At 32.4% G+C, this 18192-nt stretch overlaps 1 protein-coding gene across 2 annotated transcripts in view; it reads left to right on the top strand.

Annotated features, from left to right (window-relative positions):
* The window catches only part of LOC128202994 (ADP-ribosylation factor 1-like), a 66426-nt gene that overhangs the window by 8546 nt on the left and 39688 nt on the right, over nucleotides 1-18192 (top strand). Inside the window, exon 1 of one of the 2 annotated variants that reach the window (XM_052904211.1) lies at nucleotides 4430-4831. The exons of the other annotated variant lie outside the window; for it this stretch is intronic. The gene's annotated coding sequence lies outside the window, so the exon portion shown is untranslated. Of the gene's footprint in view, nucleotides 1-4429; nucleotides 4832-18192 lie in introns of those variants that run through there. 2 annotated transcript variants of the gene reach the window in all.

Raw genomic sequence — 18192 nt, 5'->3', positions numbered from 1 at the left:
AATCACCTCACCTGTCAGTTGTCATCATTCATGATGTTAAGAAGGAATTGTGTGTGTTTTGTTTGGTTCTTCTCAGATTGTTTGTCATTGTATAACCGATATAACATTTGTTAGAAGCTTTTTTTCCTTAATTGGTTTACCTGTTTCACGTGTCTCATAAATTTATTGTTGTAAATAATACAAAGTTCTCATTCGATCAAAAACAATTTGTGTTATCTATGTATTCAAGTCAAGATTTATTTCATATGACTTATATTGAAAGTGTCGGATACCAAATACTGACCCGTTCCATACTGATGACTTCAGAGTAATGTCTGACCATTTTGGTCACTCTCCATTCTTATTACTTAAGTAATTTCTGACAATCGCATTTGAGGAATGGCGAGTGACCAAATGCGTCAGACATTACTCTATAGTCATCATAATGGAGAGGGGCCCAATGTTTCAGATTTTTCTTAAATGTCATCTGAATGGAGAGTGACCATTTGTTCTGCAATAACCATCATGGAATTGGATAAAAGCAACGTTGTATTTGAGATAGCAATAACCTCATTTGAATCGGATAAAAGCAACGTTGTATTTGAACGCTTAATATTGTTGATACTTGAATTAGAACTGCCCTTTTTATATTTTCTACAGAAAATGTGTAAACATTGGAAAATGTGCAGCATGTTCGTTTTCATTGTGAACGTTTTGTGTGAAATGTTTTATACAAATTTATAAGAAACGTTTATTTAGCGCTTATGATATTATACATTTGTACATGACAGTCTAAACCATATTCAGCTTTCGACTACAATGCGCAATAATCATCATGTTTAACTGCCTTTCATGTTATAGCATTAATATTGATTGTTGTATATTGATTTGAAAGGATAAATAAATCACTTTTGTTTAAATTGTATGGAATACATTTAGATACTCGTTATAGATAGGGAATGTGTGGACCTGTTTGTTTTTCAAGCATAAGTAACGTTCGGATTTTTAATGTTATGTAAGACTTTTGTTTGACTAGGGTAGTGGCCCTAGGATGAATTAATATGATTAAGTTTGTCAATTGTTTTTAATTATGAGTGTGTAATGAAATCAGAATGCAATATTTGAAAGCAAAATATTTTTTATACTCGTAATATTTTTTGTCATCTTGCAGAAATCGGTTGATTCCGTATTAGGGATTGTGGTCAAGTGCTCAATGACGCATTGCTTTGTATTGCAATAGTGATCCTTAATGGTTGGAGTCATGTGGATATAAACTAGAACTTTAACATCGATCATTTATTTCCGATAACAATCTTTTAATCTTTGCGTTTAATGGTAATGTCGTCCTATTGCAAAAACAGCGAAGTATTTACCATATTTTAATAAAAATTTTTTTATATTTATCCGAGTCAATGCAATTTTTTCTAGTATTTTAAGGAAATTGTATCTCTTAGATTTCTGCTGAATTACGTCATACAGATACAACAAAAACATAAACTTAGGCTTATAAACGACTGTATGTCCGATTACAACACATACAGATTATAGTCATATACATACAAATTACAAAATGAGTAAGCAGAGCTTATTAACTCATATTTCACTTGATTATCTATAACTCTTCATAGTTATACGTGTATTCTACAGACAACCTTAATTTTCATCTCTTTAGCTAAAAACACATCTTGGAAATGTTTATTCGATTTCTAGTCGTGGGTCTTTTAGCGGCACAATACAATAATTGTTATGATTTGTATGAGTTATTACATCTGCTAGAGAAATCAGGCTACCTGTCACATGTCATTAATCACAATATTTTAAGAAGCCATTTTTTTCAGATGTTTGTTATGGTGTATATATTGTTTTAATTGATATATGTAGCTCTTTTGATTTGACATAATGTATGTCACATGGCTGGATTATTAATTGGACGATAACTACTCTTTGTAATTGATAAATAAGTATGTTTTCCACCATGTATTCCAACATTTTCATTAATATTCCCATGAAAGTTCACTATCAGTAGGAAATCTGTAATATGGCATCAATGTTATTTTACAGTGCTTAGTCGTTTCTCTTAAGTTAATTAGTTCTTACCATTTGTTGTAAGTTGAACTATTTCTAGATGCGTCATATAGTCTAACGTTGGGAAAGAGTTTCGCTGTGCTGCCGTATTTACCTGTTGTTTCTTTTTGTTTGGAATATTTATGAATTAAATGATATTTTAAAGTAATAACACTTCCACGAAACGTTTTGAAACACATTAATTATCTAAAAACTGAATTCATTTTAGATTACAACATTTCATGCTAGGTACGCTCCAAAAGAAAACAATTTTTCAAGCCAAACATTATCCGAAGCTTCTTTTTGGAGGTTTGATAAATCGGGTCCTAAGGTTCCTAAACCAACAATTAACAAACCGTAGCCTACGAGTTTGGGAACAAGTTTTTAAATAACCATTAAATGTGGCCAACGGTTTGTAATAACGGTAACAGATATACGTGTTTTGTATCTTCATGTTTCTTTTTTCTTTAATCAGTTCATACATCTGTATGTTTATAAAAGTTGTTAGTTATCAAACATATTTTATAGTTCTATTTAACAATAATAATGTTGGCTGATCCATTTCGATCACCTGACCCTTCTTGGTACATATTTGAAACGTGTTTCATACTGACGCCGCGTTTCCACACGGCGTCAATTACTTTGAAAGGATTCTACTGGAAAACATTGATATAGATATTTTTATATAGTCAGAACAAATGGTGTAAAACATGAAGGGTTAAGAAGGGAGGAGCGAGCGAAGTGGGCGAAATCTGCTCAGCCATTAAACATTTACAGAATACGTTTCAACTTACTAAAAATAGTTTCACCAGGCGGGGTACCAAGTTTTGTCTCATTTTAGTAGTTTAGTTTCAATTCTGAAAAATTAAGGGTGGGTTTGAAGACCAATAGGCGATTCTATTGACAGGAAAAGTAGGGTTTACTCTTATGCCGTTTAAAACACTCAAACTTTATGACACAGTCGCTGAATAAACTTACAACATACCATTAATACCGCCTATTTTCTGCAAGCTGGAAAGCCAACTATGACTTCATATCTGTTTAATTGTAAAACTGCGAGCTTTTACGATTTAAAGTAATATGTTTTGAAGTCGGATAGGCGATCTCATTTCCTGAAAATGTAAGTTTTAATCTTAGCTATGTTGCTACTTCTTATTGTAATCGGACAATGTATAATAATACTTACATTGCTTAACAAGGTCTTCATCTCAGGCAGTTTTCACAATGAGTTGTATTCAATTTATTCTGTTCTGAATTGTGTGCAAATATCACTCGTATAAAAAATCAGGGACTGTTTCCAAGTAATTCTTTAGCAGTGTACAAGCGGATTTTTTAATAAAAATAATAAAATACAGATTAATTCATTCAATGCCAAACACAGTTATCAGTGTTCCACTTATCATAACTGTCATCTAAGAGTTTCAATTAAACTGTATTCCTGTTTTGTATGTATTTTGTGATTCCGAAGAACCCCTACACTATAATGCATTTGACTTTTATTACTGCGACTTTAAACCAATGTCTTTTTTAATTAATTTCAGATGATATTTATCACAATCTGTAGATTCATTAAAGAAAATTGTCTGGTTTAAACGTATCAAATCTAAAATATTGAGCAGTTTCGAAAATTTCCTTTTTTGATATTACTTGTTTACCCCCCGACAAAAACCTTTCAGTGTATATGATGCTAGTAGTAGCATCACAGGTGTCTGATTTCCGGTAAGTGTAGACTGTCGTAAGGCTTGCAATTCGTTTCGGGCTGATTGTGCATATTTCTCAGAGACAGATATTCGGTTTCTACAAAACGCACTTTAAAATGTTATCTTATTTCAGATGCAGCCAGCTTTAATAATGATAGACTGCAGATGATATCTTAAACTCAAGAAAAAAACATTGAAATAAAGATGCAAATTTTACAGAAACCTTCGACATAAAGCATTTATTTTACTTGAATCGTGCGCATTGGAAAACTATTGGAATTCAGAAATAGCGTGGGAATACAGGTCCCGAAGCCTGGACAATACGATTTGTGCCAACTATGAACTTTAATTTCAATGCATAGAATTGCAATTGCTATATGAGGATCGGAAGACTAATGTGAAAGCTGCATGTTAAGAGACTCTACAAGTAATGGATGTCAAGTTACATTCATTGGACATAAGAGGCGTTTCAATAAAATATCTTATCAGATTTTAATCGTAAATTGAAATATCTTAGTGTCATAGCTTTATGCGTTTTCTATATATTTGTGTAAATTGAACATTAGCCAACATTGAAAATGAACACGAATTTGAGAAATATAACAAAAATCAATGTATTTTAATATGTGACTTAAAAAAACAGATTTAAGATGATTGAAGTTACGGAAAATTTCTTAATTAATGGAGCCCTATGGTCTAAAGGTTTATCAGAGATTGTTAAATCGTTTGTAATATACAGGTATGGTGCATAGATAAAGAACTGCCTACTTTATTCTATGCATCGTAGATGTTTTCAAGATTACAACAACAATTATAGTGATACGATTATAAATATGTATGCGTCATTAAAAAACATGGTCAGCATTTGATGTCAGTGTGACGTCATAAAGTGAATCTGAAACCAAGCACGAACATAAATAGTTATAATTTAGCGACAATACTTAACTCGTAGTAAGTTTTAAGCAGTGAAACAGTACTGTGAAAACTGGATGGGAATGCATTTTGAAAAGGAGTTACGAACTACCTACTCTGTTTGAGATCGAGTATTTTCAAACCAGATTCGTTTAACGTCCGTATTTAAATGCGTGGTAAGAGAGTTTCCTGTGTATAGATTTCGAATAATTTAAAAGTATGTTTTAGGCCAGCATGGAAAAGTCCGGAGTTTATGGCTTTCAAAGAATTACTTATGTGCATTGCTTTCGAATTATTTTATAGATCAGGATTAATTCATTAACATTGAAGCATGTTTTGTATAAATAATGTACTATGCTGGCATGGTAATAAGTATACGTTTGACAAGTATTCTATACAACCATAAAGGGGCTCTCCGTTCACAGTTTTGGTACTGCGCTCTTTCAGTAGTAATCAACAAGTGCAATCAATTACATATTTCTTATCAATTACTATCTCTAAAATGATCCATCCATTAAAAACAAATTTAAAAGCTTAACTAACTATCACGGTACCTGGTTTGTATCTTTTTACTGACTTATATGATTGGTAAGAGGCAAGTCTATTTACTTGTTAAACGTGTTGAAGAGAACGACATTTAATGGCAATAAAGTAGTTGTTTCCACGCAATCATAGCCAACAAGATATAGCCATGATAAATTATGAAAACAGATGTAACGTATCGTCCGCATGTATATCATACAAGCGTATATTTCCGATGCTTTATCACTTGGTCGTTTTCTACGTAACAGACACACACAAGTGCCAATTCTTGGGGCTTATGCAAATTTATGATTCACAAAGTTGTTTATTACTCGAGCAATTCTTGCGCATATTAAAAACAATTATCATTTCCTTCTCTTATCCCTTGAACACATGTTGGAGCAATTGTAGCTTCTCGGCCATCTCCGGAAAGCTCGGAAGAAAGACTTTGAGGTAAGGATGTTTATTCGTTTTCCATTCTCGAGTCTTTCATCAGCACATTTCAATGAGTATTATTATTTGTACACAATCATTATATCTACAAGATAAATCACCTTACCTGCCAAATGTCATTATTCATGATGTTAAGGAGTAATTGTGTTTATTTCTGTAGTTCTGAGATTGTTTATCATTGGATAAACTATTGAACAGTTGTAAGAAGCTTTTTTCTTAATAGTTTTACCTGTTTCACGTATCTCACCCCATTATAACAATACCAACTTGTATCAAAGCTGTATTATTGTGTTTTTTAAATCATGTAGCGAATCAGTAATTAATTGAAATTGTTACTCAGTTAAATATTCATTACATATGTCAAATGAGGCAAGAGATCACTCTTAAGCACTCTTATGTAGTGTAAGCACTCGGTCAGTTTCAGTTACTTTACTCATCGGTCATCCTCATTATCCTATATTTGCGACTGACCTATTCCGTTATTCTCCATTCTGAACGGAATTAATCAAGTATGAATATTTTAATCATATAAATAATTTATAGATATTCAAAGGAATTGGATGCATTGTTCGTAAGTAGGTGACTGTATATATTGTAGAAAGAGCGAAAGTTTTTTTGTTTTTTTTTTAACGTTTCTGGCACCAAGTGTTTGTAAGCACACGGTCCCAAGTTTCAATTATTGCTATTCAAAGTTCAGCGAAGCATAACTTTAGTTGTCCTTTAAAATCCTAATTCAGGAGCAAACACGGTTAAAATGCTGTATCTGTCACAAATTACCCGTTCTGTCATTGAACAGTTCATAGATAAGTATGTTGTCAAAATTATATTATTATAGATTGTGAAACATTTAAGAATTCAGTTTTCTGACCCTGAGTCTCAAGTTCAAGACGATACTGAATATGACCCAGGAGTTCTCTTTGGCTGAAAATATTTTATGAGGACTTGCACCAACACTTTCTAGAAATAAAAGCCTTATGAAGATCACATTTTGTATTCAAATATTAACGAAGTCTTGGTGGCCTGATAATATTTTACCTCTTGCAATATAGTCAAATATTGAACCGACCTATGCAGAATAGAAAAATGGATTTTAGAGCAATTGATTAGGTTGGATTGAGGACTGGAAGGAAAACAGTGGAACATTCAGGAAAATCAAAAGACCCATAGGTGGTAAAAGCAAATCTTATTGTAATGATATAATACAATTTGTGATCAACCAAAGATTTTTTGAGGCCATTACTGAGAAATGTTATACAGCTGTAATAACTACCTTGGGACTGGATAAGAGCGACGTTGTATTTAAGCTTTCACCATTATTTATACCTTTATCTGGAAAGTTGCGAGAGAAAATGTGTAATTATTTAAAACATGCAGCATTTGGATAATACATTATGATTTAATTTCGAGGCTATTGTTTAAAAATGTATTCTACAAACTTGTTAGAAACGAAAAATATGTGCTTATATGGCTTATAGAAACTCTGGCATTCTAAAACATGTTCAGCTATTGGCAACAACGTGCCGTCATGATCTAAAATCGGTACCAGGAAGTGATTTATTTTCATGCATTTTATATTATATCATATATATTTTGATTGTCTTACATTGATATAAAAGGATAAATTAATCACTCTTGTGCAAACTGTATGCCATGTCATATGTTCAAATACTAGAGATAGTTAAAATGTGTAGACCTGATTTAACAAAAATGAAGACGTCCGGATGTTAACGCTATGTATGGTTATTTTTTAGCTTTAATGGCAGTACTAAAACAGGTTTTAGGGTAGTGGCGTTATGGAGACATAACGACGATAAGGTTTCACTTGCATGAGGGTCACGAGAGATTCTTAATGGTTTGTGTTATAAGAATATCAGGTAGAATTAATTTTTCGACTATTTAATCAAGATCTCTTTATTTCTCTTTAACGAGCCGTGCATGAAAGCAAAAGTTTGAAAGACTAAAAAAGCTTTCAAAACTTTACGTCAAAGCACGGACGAACCTGGTTAGTATGTGTGTGTTGACTAATGATTTTGTCATAGCCAAGTCATTCATCTGTACAATAGTTTTGTGTCGACACTTAGTATTCTAAAATAGTATACACTCTAAATGCGATAACAGTCCTTAGTGTATTCAGTTTTAATAAAACAAATGATGATATACCTACTTTCTACGTCACTAAAAGTTTAGACAATAGGTTGCTTGTGTTTTATAGAATTTCCACGTGAAATAATGCTGTTTAAGTAGGAAACGTTGTTTTTTTATGTGTTTATGCTTGAATGAGGTATCGACTTATAAGCGACAGTCGCAATAATTCTGCAACTCTTTGTTTGGATTGGAGGCATTTTTCTCGGTATCACATTTTTTGTTTATTGATATCGTCCTCGTATTGCAGAAGCAGCCAGCTTATTACACCTTATTGGTTACTGTTTCAAAATATCTTAGCCTTTGCAATGGTTGTCCCATGCATCTTCCGAAAGTGTTCACTTAAAATTCGGCTAAATTACGTCATATAGATAAAACAAAATACATATACTTACAACTATAAAACGACTGTATGTCCGACTACAAACACAAACAGATTAAGGGCATATAAATACAATTGCGAAATGCGTAAACAGATCTAACGGAAATTATGTTTCACAAGATTGTTTAATTCTCGTCAAATTGTTTGTTTGCATTTTACAGACAACCTTCATTTCCATCTCTTATCGCTAAAACATTTTGGAAATGTTTGATCGTTTTATATTCTTGGCTCTAACAGTGGCACAATAGAATGATTGTTATGATTTGTACGAGTTATTACATCTACTATCAGCTTACCTGCCAGATGCCATAATTCATGACATTTTTATAAACCATTATCTTGAGATTGTTTGTTATTGTGTATGCATTTGTTTAATCGATGTTTGTATATAACAAACTCTTATGATTGTACATGTGCTACTTGGCTGGGTTATAAAAGCTAATTTTCACGGTACTAATCTTTATAATGATTAATTAGAATGATATCCTCCAAGTATTCCTGGATTATCACATATTTATGTGCATGAATTATATGAATACTAAAACTTTATTATAATATATTATAATATCAATCCTAGTTTACATTCCATTATCTTAACTTTAGTGGTTCTACCCATTTGTCGTAAGTTGAACATAACCAATTATAGCTTTCGTCGTGCCGTTGTATGATTATATTGTTTAAATATCAGTATTTATAAATTCACGTAATTGTACCTTCGAGATACATGTTGAAATACGTCTGCTTCACAATTAAAAGTAATCTACAATTTCTTAAAGCTAATCGCATATTATCGAATTGTATACCTATCCGTGTTCAGCGTTTGAAGGCATATTGACGTCTTTATCTAAAAATGGTACCAAGAAAGATTGAGCGTTCATATTGAATCACACGTTGTTACATTATTGTGTTAGATCTGGAGCGAGAAGCGTGGGCAGAGCGATATTGGATAGCATCACTTAAGTGTCCATTATACTTAAGCAACGACTAGATTGTTAAAAGCGTTTTTTAGTTGAAAATAGCATAAGTTAACCAATCTAAAAATTGCGTGAGATGTTGAGCCCTTTATCCGAAAGATGTATTGATACGTTATAAAATACATATTTGAGTCGCTTTGCAAGTAATCTCATATTGATTATACCTATTCGAATCTACTGAAATAATTACCAATAATTTACTGCGACTTCTGACCAAGATTGAGACAATAGCAACACTAACATATCTAAGATGCCAGGAACTGAGTGCATTGTAACCTTCTTTTAATTCTATTATCAACTGTCCTATGCCATTATCATTAAGACCAATTATGCGCATGGACATTTATTTTAATTATGAAGAGAACATGTTTCTAAAGAACAATTAGTTACATATATTTACACGTATATAGCTAATGCACTACATTTGAAACATACCATCACGTACGATCAAGGACCTAAAAACGTTAATTATCATGATCATGCAGGTTAATTTGTGCGACTCCCAAGACATCATTTAACTGCATTGGATGCAATACCGGTAGCATGTTCCAATAGAACTAGAACAGCTGGGAGATCAATAACTGCTCTATTATCACAGACCCTCTTTGGAATGAGTCATGAATAAAGCAGTTCTATTCTTGGAAACACAAGGATTCTAAAGTAACATTTCATGAATTGTGTACCTGGTTAATATAATTTAGCAAGAGGCAAGTATTATTCTTGTTAAAAGGTATGGTTGTGACGTCTATGACATTTCCTGGCACCAAATGCTGCATTTGTTTTAGAAAAATCAATATGATTAACTAGTTTGGATTATTCCAAATAGATGTAAAGTATGAATGAAACATTTGAATATGCGGTGTTTCCTTATGTTATGTCTATAGGTCATCATATTTGTAAACATACAGATTCGTATCAATTATTCCGCAGGCTCGTCTACATACCTATTTAAATGATGCATCAAAATAAGTGATCTCTGACTTTGCAAGTACAGGTTCAAAGTGAGATTTGAAGACGTTCTTAAAAGATTCATGCCTGAAAGAAAAATCCAATCTTTGACTATATTATTGTAAAAGGAGTCAAGTAGTTTTATCAGAAGGTTTTTGGCACCAAATGTTTGTTAACACACGGTTACAATTTGGAATTTTTGCTATTCACAATTCCGACAGAATAATTCAAGTGCATTTCTCTTGCAAAATAATTTCAACGCGTTTTGCATACATCCTTCAGCACTATAACATCTGTTAGAATATGTAGGTATTAATTCGTATAAAATATTACAAAGGGTCGCTATCATTCCGGTAACATACCAATTTTAATGATGCATCAGAATAATTGATCTCAAAATTTGCCTGTCGAAATTTAAAGTAGAATTTCAAGAATTCATGCATGAAATAAAAAATGAATAATTGACTATATGTATTGTCGAATGAGCCAAGTAGTTTAATCAGACCGTTTTGGGCACTAAATGTTTGTTAACACACTATTACATTTTAGAAATATTGCTATTAAGTACTTGTATTTTAAATTGTTTCGGGTACGTTTCAAAGAAACAATGTTTACCATAATATTTGTCACGCTGCTAGGTGTGTTTTCAATTATGAATGCAATGGAAACTACAGGTTCTAGCCTTGTACATAATATTGTAATGGTAAATGACACTCTTAAGAGGCTACGGGATAAAACCTAGTATACACAATAAATAGTTTTCTTAGTATGAGTCCTAAACTTAAGCTCAAGATGTTAGGGAATGTGGACATAGGAGTTCACTTGGGGTTTAAATAGATGATGATTAAATTATTCATCCTTACACTTGCATCAGCACTTGCCTATTATAAATGGCTAATGAAATACCGACAGCATTTCATTATTTTGTATACATCTACATATCAGATCAGATGCAATTTTGCATACCCCAATGCAAAATAGAAACATGGATTTGGGAGCAGTTGGCTGGAGTATATGCACGGGAAAGAGTGGATCATTAAGGACAAACAAAACACCTATATTTTGTGAAAGCAAATCTAATAGTGTTGACATAATACAGTTTGTGTTCATCCAATGAATGCTTTTGGGACTTAACTGAGAAATGTGATAGTTCCGGAATAATAACCTTGGGACAAGAAATTGGCAGCATGTTGACATTGCATTGCATTCCAAAAAAAGTATAAGAAACGAATAAAATGTGTTTAGGATATTTAGAAATTCTACCTAACATTCTAAATCGTGTTAAGCTCTCTTTGCATTCTTTTGAAACACTGTAAAACAAACTCGCTGCAATTTAAATCCCGGAAGTACATTGTTCGTATGTGTGTGCTGACTGTGATTTTGGTGCGATTCAAGTCGCAAGTTTTCTTGTACAATGGTTACGTGATGAAGTTACTGACAGTTTCAGACAGCAGGTTGCTTGTGATTTAAAGACTATGCATCTTAAAAGAATAATGTAATATCATAAAGTTTATTTTTGTTTTTCTGATTTTGGGGTTTATAAGTATTTATGTTTGAATGAGTTGTTAGATAAGCAACGGTCGCAGAAATGTTGCAGCTCTCTTTAGGTTTGGTGTGTTTCTTGTTTGTGAATTTGTGTTCTATGTCTTTTGCATTGCCCATTGCCACTAAACCGGGTTAATGTTTAAACTTTTTGCTACTGAGCATGTTTCTGTAGCTTTTTGCATATATATTGGAATGATTTTTATCCGTATCACATGTTATTGTTTTAATGACGTCCTCGTCTGGAAGAAACAGCGTGCTGATTATCACCACATATGGAACGGTTTGTAAATATACAATCCTTATGTCATATTTTTCTTAGGCATTTTCTGAGCGTGTTTCACTTAGAAATGTGTATTCTACAGACAACCTTCAATCCATCTGCTACCACTAAAACACATTTTAAAATGATTATTCGTTTTATATCTATCTTTCAGCGGCACAATTGAATATTTGTTATGATTTGTACAAGAGAAATCTGGTTACTTGCCAGATGCCATTATTCGTGATATTCCTAAAAGCCATTATCTTGAAACTGTTTGTTTTTATGTATACATTTGTTAAATTGGTGTCTGTATAAACCGTAACAAGCTCTTATGCTTTTTATGATTTTACGTGTGCTACATGACTTGATTCTAAAAATCAAATTGGGCAGTTACAAATCTTTATATTGATTAATTGGAATGTTGTCCTCCATGTTTTCTTAAATATCATTAATATTCCTGTATACGTACACTATGAATAGGAAAACTGTATTATGGTAGTAATGGAAGTTTACAAGGCTCTTGAGTCTAACAGTTCTGACCATTCGTTGTAAGTTGAAATATTTCTAACGTTTGCAAATACTTTTTGCCGTGCTGATGTATTAACCGTATTTTTATATGTAAAATATGTATGAATGTTATGATAGTTAGAAGTAATTATACTTCCACAATACTTGGAGAAACACATACATTATTTTAAAACTGACTACAACATTTGATGCTAGGTTACGCCCTGTTCCAAAAGAGAACAACATTTACCCATTTATTAAAATCAGATTTATTTAAATAAGCAAAAAAGCCTTGGATTTTTTTTCTGAACTTTGATGAACTGGTTCCGAAGGTTCGTAAACCAAGATATAACAATCTGCAGCCTACGAGTTTGGGGACTAGTAATTAAATACTCATGTGTCCAATGGTTTGTAATAATGGTATAAGACAAAAAAATATCTTAATGTTTCTTTTGCATTTAAATAACAATCTGTTTTCTCTCTTTAATAATTTATGATTGAAAAGCAATCTCAAAATTATGAAACCTTCTCAAAATGTATTTGACCTCAAATCAACCGGATTAGAATGTGCGTGCTGACTAATGATTTTAACGCAAATACATTTTCTTGTAACAATGGTGTATGACAGTTTGCTTTTGTTTTAGAGAATTTACTGCCTGAATGAATTTTGTTTCACAACGTTGTTTTTCTTGTATTTATGTTTGAATGTGTTAGCGACTGATAAGGAACGGTCCCAGCAGTTCGTCAAATCCAATGATGATTTGAAAAGATTTTTTCCCGTATCACATGTTGTGTTTATTGATAACTTCGTCTTATTGCAGAAACAGGGAACTTTTTACCCCATTCAAGTGAACGGTTTTATATATCCGAGCCATTGCAATATTTAACCAATGCATTTAAGAAAATTGTATCACTTAGATTCCTGCTAAAAACATCGTATGGATAAAAATACACCAACTTACGACTCATAAACGACTGTATGTCTGAGTACTCATACATACGGTTTATAGTTGTATAGAAACAATTGGGAAATGCGTACACAGAGCTAACACAACTTGTGTTTCACAAGATCCTCTACTACTCGACAAATTATAGTGTGGTTTCTACTGACAACCTTCATTTCCATCTCTTAGCACTAAAACACTTTTTGGATTGTTAATTCGTTTTATATTCTTTGGTCTTTTGGCGGCACAATATAATCATTGTTATGGTTTAACGAGTTATAACATCCATCGTAAGTTGAACTATAACCAAGATTTTTTGTCGCGCAGTAGTATGATAATATTGTTTGAATATGAATATTTGTGAATTCAGGTAATTATTCCTTCAAGAAGCATATTGAAACACTTTTGTTCACAATTTCAACTAATATACGATAATTTAATTACAATGCATATTCTCGGATACATTTACTCTTAGGTTTGCCCGGTTTCAATAAATAATTGTTTCCATATGACTGGATAACATTAATATGGAAGTATAAATAATAGTTAGATCTTATTGATTAAATTTTATGGATTAAGAAGGGCAGGTCGAGCAAGAGCGCATTATTTTAAGTCAGTAGGAATTTACGGAATTGGTTCCAACTGACCTCAATTTTAACATATTTTCATCATGCGGGGAACCAAATTATGACTTAATTTCTCTGTTCATATTATAAAAAATATGCAATATTTTTTTTGAAGGCTGATAGGCGATTTTATCGGTAGAAATAGTAGGTTATAATATAAAATCATTTAAAACACAAAAACATAGGTGGTTACACATTCACTGAATAAAAATAAATACCATTAATTCTAAATGGCCTTCTAATATGCTCGATTGATATGTAAGAAACATGTGGTTGTTAAGTGTATGAAAGTGTTGTTCTCTTATGAACGTAATTTACAGTTTTTAGCACAGTTAATATCGCATTTTATGGCTGGTAACGTATTAAATGGCAATTGACGAGAATCAAATTAAATCTCAGTATCATTACCGTTTCTCATACAATTAACGGGAAACGATATGGAAAGCTTAATGATTAAGAAGGTTGGAGCTAGCGAAGAGAGTCATTTAAAATGTACACAATATATATGACTAGATTTGTGCAAGCGAAGAACCAAACTATGACGCCATACCAATGACATTGTCAAATTTTAAGTCTTATCGAACAAGTGGGGTACTTTTTGCAATCCGATTTATCTCATTGGCTAGAAATGTAGGTTATACAATATTCACTTCAAACTCCATGCCTTAAAGAACGGCGTTTCGGCAAAAGCGAATTTTTATGATTAACACAACACCATCGGATATGTTCGGACGCAAAATAGCGCCTTTGATATAAATTTAAAAAAAAATTATTAATATTGTTATTGTTTGAGTTAACAGGCCGAGAAAAACTTTAATCAACACGCTGAAAAGTGTTTATTAGTAGTGTTGTCATAAGTGTGTGGTGTCCTTATGCATCAATTATGCAATTCATTCCGTTAATCAATGTTGATACCAATTTTTATTGCTATTTTTTCAATTATCTGACATTCCTTGGAAATGCTAACTTACTAAAGATTTTGCAATGATTTGCATTCGATCATATTCTTACTGAATTGTTTGAAACATCATTTAAATAACCGGGGGCTGTTTCGAAGTAATTGTTCAACAGAGGATATCTGAATGATTGTATCAAATAGAATACAGATTAATACAGTCCGTGCCATAAAGAGTTGCAAGTGAATTCAAAAACGTAGTCAGAATATGAGATCACACTGATGTTATAAAGTGGAGTTGGAACGAAAAGGTTACTGTCAATATAATAGTTTCAATTTAACGGGCACTGCCATCTTCATGATATGGATGTATTGTGTGATACCGATGAATCCATCTAACAGAATACAGTAATTTTATTATTGCGCCTTTCTTTCAATTATTTTGAAATTCGCTTCAAGTCATATTTATAACATTTGTATGCGATTTAAAGCAAATTAGCCAGTTTAAACTTATCAACAAGTCTAGAGTGTTGACCAGTTGCTTTACAATATTAAAATACTCCCACCCTGCCCCCCTAACAATAACTGTTCAATTTATATGATTCTTGTAGTCCCACAGGCGCCAGGTTTCTGGTAAGTGACACAGTCCAAAGGCCTGCAATGCGTTTAAGGCTGATTATGCATATTTCTCAGAGACAAATATTCAGGTTTCTGCAAAATGTGCTTTTTCATGAAACTCAATAAAACCTATTATCTTATTTCAAATGTAGCCAGCCTTAATAATGATGTGTTGCAGATGATATCTTCAATTCAAGATACAAAAACATTTGAAAATTGATGCAAATCTTACACAAACATCAGACAGAAACTATTGATTCTATTTGATTCCTCATCATTGGAAAAATATTGGAGTTCCGAAATAGCGTGGGGACACAGGTCCCGATGCCTGGACAATACGATCTATGCCAACTAAAACTTCAGGGCGAGTTTCAATGTATAGAACTGCAATCGCTATATGAGGATTGGTAGACTAATAAGACAGCTGTATTTTAAGAGTCTCTAAAACAAGTAATGGATGATACAAAGATTTAAGACAATTGAAGGTACGACTAAAATTCTTTATTTAAAAGTGCAGACATGTCATTTACAGATTTCTAATCCAATAGTATCTCTATAAAGATTCACCTATCAAAAACCAGTTTAAAAGCTTTGCTAATTATCCCGGTAACTGGTTTGCATCTTTGTTACTGACTATTACGATTGGTAAGATGCAAGTTTGTTTGTTTTTAATCATTTACGTGTTAACGTGAATGACATTCTCTGAGAAAAAAAATGATTGTTTCCTTGACAAAAGCCATTAAAATATAGTATGACAAATAGTGGAAGCAATGTGTATCATGCGAGCATATATTTCCTAGGCTTTATCACTTGTTCGTATTCTGCAGGGCTAGGTTACAGAACCAGACATTCTTGCAACTTACGCAAATCATGATTCACAAATTTGGTTATTACTCGAGGAATTCTTGCGCATTTTACAAACATTTTTTTTATTTTCTTCTCTTATCTGTTGAAATCATTTTGGAGCAATCGTAGCTACTGGGTCATCTCTGGAAAGCCCGGAAGCAAGACTTTGAGAATGTTTATTCGTTTTTCATTGTGGAGTCTTTCAACAACATCTTTCAATTCCAATAGTTGCCCACTGTTTCCACACACTCATTACATCTGCAATCTAAATCACCTCACCTGTTATATGTCATAATTTATGATGATTAGAAGTAATTGTTGTTGTTTTTCCGTTCTTCTCAGATTATTTGTCCTTGTATAAACAATTAAACATCTGTAAGAATCTGTTTTTCTTTAATGGGTTTACCTGTTTCACGTTTTTCTTCCAACATATTGTTGCTAATAATACAAGCTATGTTCACAAGTTTTCGAATGATTTTGATTCAGGATGTTTAGTTTAGGAATAATTAATCCCCAATAATACATGTGTTGTATGCACTATATATGCTGGCTGCTAATACATTACGTTCGTCTGTAGGTTTCTATAAAGGCACTCTTTGTTCACAGTTTGGGTGCTGGGCAAATCTGTGGTATTCAACAAGTGCTGAAATATCAATAATAGATTTCTAATAAATTAATATCTCTCAAATGATTCATCCATCAAACACAAATTTAAAAGCATTGCTTATTGTCACGGCACCTGTTTTGTATCTTTATTAGTAAGTAATATGATTGGTAAGAGGAAAGTCTTTTTGATTGTTGAACGCTTACGTGTTGACGTGAATGACATTCTCTTGCAAGAAAGTGGTTGTTTACACGATTATTGCCAACCAAATGTAGTAATGACAAATAGTGGAAAAATGTAACATATCATACGAATGAGTGTCATACATGCGTATAGTATCGATGCTTTATCACTTGTGTATATTTTGCAGGGCTACGTAACAGACACACACAAGTGCATATATTCTTAGAACTAATGCGAATCGTGATACACAAAGTTATTTATTACTGGAGCAATACTTCCGCGTTTTACCAACAAATTTTCTCTGCCTTCTCTTATCTCATTTAACACATGCTGGAGCAATGGTAATTATTTCGGCAATCTCTGAAAAGCTCGGAAGAAAGACTATGAGGTATATACCGAAATTTGGAGATGTTAATTCGTTTTCCACTCTGAAGTCGTTTAGCAGCAGTTTCTAGTGACTGTTACTATTTGCCTACGGATTCCACACACTCATTACATTTACAGATAAATCACCTTACCTGCTTAATGTCATAACTCATGATGATTAGACGTAATTGTGTGTGTTTTCTGTTCTTCTCAGATTGTTTGTCATTGTATAAACGATTCAACATTTGATCAATGTAATAGTAAGAACATACTGTGTAAAATATTGATGATTAAGATGTCAGAGGTGGTCAGAGAATGAAATTTAGTAAAACAAAAAAATAACAATTTGAAAAGAAATAATGAACAAATGTTGAAGATATAAAAAAAATGAATTGCGTGATTAATGTCATTTACACAATTGCACTGGTTTCAGTGCGTCGTGTCCTTAAACATCAATTATGCAATTCATTCCGTTAATAAATGTTGATTTTTATTGTGTTTTTTTTTCAATATTCTGACATTCCATGGAAATGCTAGCATTGATTAACAAGGCCTAACTCAAGTTTTTGCACTGGTTTGCATTCAAATTTAGTCAAATCAAGTGTTTGCAACATCATTCATTTAAATAACCAGGGACTGTTTTGAAGTAATTATTCAAGAGAGGATATCTGAATAATTTGCATTCGATTTTATTCTGTTTTGAATTGTGTGCAAAATCAC

Source organism: Mya arenaria, chromosome 9, assembly GCF_026914265.1.
Source record: "Mya arenaria isolate MELC-2E11 chromosome 9, ASM2691426v1".
NCBI lineage: Eukaryota > Metazoa > Mollusca > Bivalvia > Myida > Myidae > Mya > Mya arenaria.
The sequence above is the reverse complement of the archived record's forward strand: the minus strand, read 5'-3'. Positions and strand labels throughout refer to the sequence as shown.